Genomic DNA, 5,036 nt, shown 5'->3' on the forward strand with positions numbered 1-5,036 from the left:
AAAATTTTACTGTTAAAAGTATAAAATTTGCTGTCATAAGTTTATGGCAGCGATATATGAATTGTTGATGTTACTGTTAAAAAATTATGACTAAAGGTATTTTACAGCAAAATTATAATTGTTGAAAAAAAAAAGTTATTGATAGTAACAATTATTATTGCCAAAAACTTATCAAAGGTAACAATAATAAACAACAAATTAATAATTATTGACATTTTTTTTTATGTACCATTAACAATAATTATGTTGTTGCTATTTGTGTTGCTATTTGTGCTGCTATACGCTATGTAGCACGGAAACGAAAATGCGAATACGGAAAAATGCAGAAACAGACATAGAGAAATGACATTTTAAAAAATACAAGAAACAGAAAACGTGAGAAAACATGTAAATATAAAAAAATAAAAGGGTATATATATATATATATATATATATATATATATATATATATATATATATATATATATATATATATATATATATATATATATATATATCCAAATCATGAAAGATGTTCAATACTAAATAAAGTCCAAATCAATATTCATATTCAACCATAAAGATACATATTTAAAAGTTTCATACTTATAAGAAAAATTATAAACTACAACACATTTAAATATTAAAAAGGGAAAAGATAATGAAATTTATGGCATTTCCTCTTTTTCACTGTCTTTCTCATTCTCTATGCTTGTAGTTGCATTTTCATCAAAAAAAAAAAAAAAAAAACAAACTCTAACTCTGGTTCATCCAATGAAATGTTGGAAAATTCAAGAACTTCCACATCTTTCATATTCCCAAATTGATCACCACCAATATCTCACAATTTTGTCTTCTCATCATAATATTGAGAGGAGTTTTTTAACAAAAGACGAAGATTATTATGAATAAAAACCAAGTCCTCTGCATATTTTAGAGTTAATTTATTCCTTCTACATGAACGAATGAAGTAATAAGTACTCCAATTCTTTTCACAATAAGAGGAAGAAGTAGGTTGTCCAAGCACTTTAAAAGCCAACCTTTAAAGTAAATGTGCATTAGAATCAAAACATGCCCATCACTTTCTAGGATCTATAGCATACATACTTCAAATAGAATCAGAATCTGCAAAAGACACACTTTTCAAAAAAAAATTTGCAAATTCATCATTTGCTCTAATTCGCTCATCTTTATTAGAAAAAAAATCCTCCTAAAGCACTTAATTCTTTCAGTTGATACTTCTCCATCCATATGAGGAGGCACTCTACCTTCTACCTCTTGAAGCCATTTTTTATAGTAAAATCTTTAAAAACAAGAAAATAAATTCAAAAAAAAAAATTATAGTAAGAAGATGAGTATGTAACTGAGGAATTTACCTTGGATTTAATGAATGAGCCAAAAAATGAAGGGGAGTGTTGCTCTTTGCCCAACGATCAACAAGAATTCAATGAACCACATAATAGAAAGGAGAAAACCCATTTGCTTGCTTTCCTTCATGATAAAAAATAACCTTCTTTACCTTTTCAATCATAGAGTCCCACAATTCATAAACCAAATGAAGACATGATTTGTTTGTGTCACAAACTCTAATTATGTCATAAATGGGCTCAGTAAAAGCAAGGATGTAATCAACATTTTCCCACCAATCCTCATCCACCACTTTGTCAAAAACAAATCTAGCTTTGCATTGGTCATCTTCTCGGTATTGCTTCTAAAGCACACCTAATGAGCTTAAATCTTTTAAGCATCACAACAATAGAAGCAAAATGAGTGTCAGCAACTAAAAGTAACTTCAAAGGGCTAAATTGATTGTAAATTGCAAGCCTCATAGTATGGTTCATTATAAAATTCTTAATTTGCAAAGCATCCCCATGGATTTCAGTGATCCAATGACACACATCATAAGTTTCTTAATTAGTTTCTAAATTTTTTGCTACACATATATTCTTCAAAGCAAGATTAAGAGTGTACACAATACAAGGAGTCCAATAAATATGTGAAAATATTCTCTCAATGATTTCTCTAGCACCCTTACAATTCAAAGTATTATCAATAATGACTTGTACCACTTTTTGATGACCCACCTCATCAATTACTTCCTTTAGCAAAATAGAAATGAATTGCTTATCTTTCACTTACTTCACTAGAATAATCTACAAATTTGATAAACATGGGTCTAGACTCATAAAAGCCATAAAATTAATCAAAGGCCTCATCTGGGGATCACTTTATCCATCGCTCACAATACTAACACTCTTCTCTAACCAAGTACTTTTAATTGGTTTAAACAACCTCTCTACATTTGTCTTTTCTTACTGAAGTAATGTGGTTCTAAATTTGTTATAACCAAATGGCACATAACAGCAAAGGAATAAGAACTCACATAACAAGGGTTTTTAGCAAAATTAAAAGGTACACCCCCCCCCCCCCCCTAGTGTAAAACATTCTAGTAATTTATGTATCTAATTGAGCTCTAGTTTGCAAGTCAAAAGCTCTACCAAGAGGAAAATCATTAACTCTTCTTTTCTTCAAAGCTGCTGAAATACTTGGATCAGTTATATTCAATGAAGGAACAGAAGTTGTACTAATAGGCAAAGAAACTCGTCTAGATTGTGAATTGGTAGTTTTGTTTGTTGCCTCATCCTCCTATTTCCTCATTTCAGAAATACTATCATTCTTCACTTTTTTACACACACCAATCCCTTTTCCAGTGATTTTCAATAAATAAGCCCTCACTCTAGTATAAGTCCCTTGCTTTTCTTGTCCATAAAAATTACTTATCCATTTACAATTACCTCCTCCTTCTCCAGTTTTCTCAAGTTCAGTCACATATCTCTACAAAGGATTAAATTCTGCTTCCCTAGTTTTTGAAGAACTAGCACTAGTGCTGTAACACCCCTAATTTTTAAAATATTTATTTTATATATAAATATTAATATTTTATTTTATTAAAATTTTGAGAATTTATTGGAAAACTTTTGAATTTTAGAAATTGGGTTTGATTTTTCAAAGTCAATAAACCTTGTTAATTTTTACAAATTAATTTAAAGACCATGCGACAAAATTAAAAATATATTTGGACTCTAAAAAATTTTTCTGAGTTTTCTAAAATTTTTTGGCCTCATTTTTTGTTCCAGGGCATAGTAAAAATTCGATTTCGGGTATCCTAAATCAAACCAGCCGAATCGAATAGTATCGAATCGAATTAGTCTAATCGAACCGGTCCATTTTCTTCTTTTTCTCCCTCTCCCTTCTCTCCCCGATGCCATCTTCTCCCTCCTGTTTCTCTCTCCTCCCTCTTCCTCCATGCCAGCCACCCCTCTCCTCTCCTCCCCTCCCCGGATTGCCGATGACCTTCCCCGCCCCTCCCCTGCCATCGGTTAACCTCCAAGTCACCGGAAAATTGGCCCAAAATCCCCTTCACTCACTTGTGACAGTGCCTCCTTTTCGACGAAAATTCAGTCAATCTGGCCACCAATTGGATTAGGTCTTGTCCCAAATACCTTCTACTCATTGAGAGCTTTTCATAGACACCAAAAACATAAATTTTCATTGAGTATTTTATTTAATTTTTGTCCGGAAAGCTTTAGCCCATTTTGAATTTTGGGCTAAATTTCTCTCAAACTGGAAACCTCACAGGAAATCTGAGAGTACTAGCACACTTTACACGATGAGAGCTTCGCGAGAATATAAATTTCATAATTTTTCGATACCAAAATTTCGATGGGTCCCACGACCTTCACTGTGATTTTTCGAGCTTTAAACCAGTCTAATAATTTTTGAAAATATTTTTCTCTAACTTCTGGTGTTGTGGGCTTCACGTAGATATCCTTGTTTCATGGAAATTTGACAGTTGCTCGGGTTTGCAATTTCAGGCTGGGCAGGCAGGCTACTGGGAAAACTTCAGAACCGAGATGAGTTTATAAGCTACCCCACCATTTTCAGATGTCTCGGACGCATCCCAAACATCAGAATTAGCATAGGTAAACCTAAACCCTAATTTTTCTTAACTATCTGGTGCCTAATTTCGATTAAAATCTATAAAATATTCGTGGTAGGTTAAAAAATTATAATTCCTTTTACATTAGATTAATAATACTGCTAAGGACCGCGGGGCAAAATTTTAGAATTTTTAAAGCTTGTTTAAGTGGTTTTTTGCTAAAAAGTTAGTTTTGGGGACTAAATTATAATTTTCTCAGCTTGTGAGTTTTGATTGATTTAGAGGGCCCAGGAGGGGCCAGATGTTATTGATGTGTTGTGATTGTGGGAAATTGAGAATTAGAAGTGTTGTTTAAACCCTTTTGTAGGTTGGATAGGTCCTAGGTATAGGGATAACTCTGCCAGATTTTCAGCAAATCCTTAGGGCTGTCTTTTGATTCTCTATAGCTTTGTTTCAAGTTATTTATTAATAAATTTTGATATATTATTTAGGTGAGCTGGGACAGCCTTCTTCCTCCACCCAGTTACCACAGTAGCTTGTACAAGTGTCGTGAGTAGATATTTATTTTATTTATAATTTCAATATTATTATACTTCTGGCATGCTCATGCATCACTTCTGATTATATTTATGTAGTTAAATATTAGGCATGCCCTATTTTGCATTTGTACTTGATGATATTTGCTTGGTTGCTGTGTTTGATAATCTGGAGCTGTGTATATGAGTGGGTGCGTATGTGGAGTATATGGATATGGGTAGGACGGGTAGACGTGGCTAGAGCTTGACTTGCTGGGACCCGATCCTTATTATGGATAAGTCAGGGTAGGCACGGTTTTGAGTTGATCTCACTGGCTCCCGCTTATAGATTATTAAGCGAAAGTTCGACTCGAGTTAATCTCGCTGGCAGGTCTTGGATTAAGGGAGCTGGGTAGGGAGATCAGCTCCCCATATATGTATGCATAAGTATGAATATGACTTGGGTGCATGAGTACTTCAAATTATCTTTGATGTGACTGAATATGATATGTTTCACTTGTATAAAGATGATGTATTTCATTTCTAAGGATGTATTAGAATTAGATAGTTATAGAAATTGTAAGTAAAATAAATATTTACTT

This window comes from Hevea brasiliensis, chromosome 14 (genome assembly GCF_030052815.1).
Source record: "Hevea brasiliensis isolate MT/VB/25A 57/8 chromosome 14, ASM3005281v1, whole genome shotgun sequence".
In the NCBI taxonomy this organism is placed as follows: Eukaryota; Viridiplantae; Streptophyta; class Magnoliopsida; order Malpighiales; family Euphorbiaceae; genus Hevea; species Hevea brasiliensis.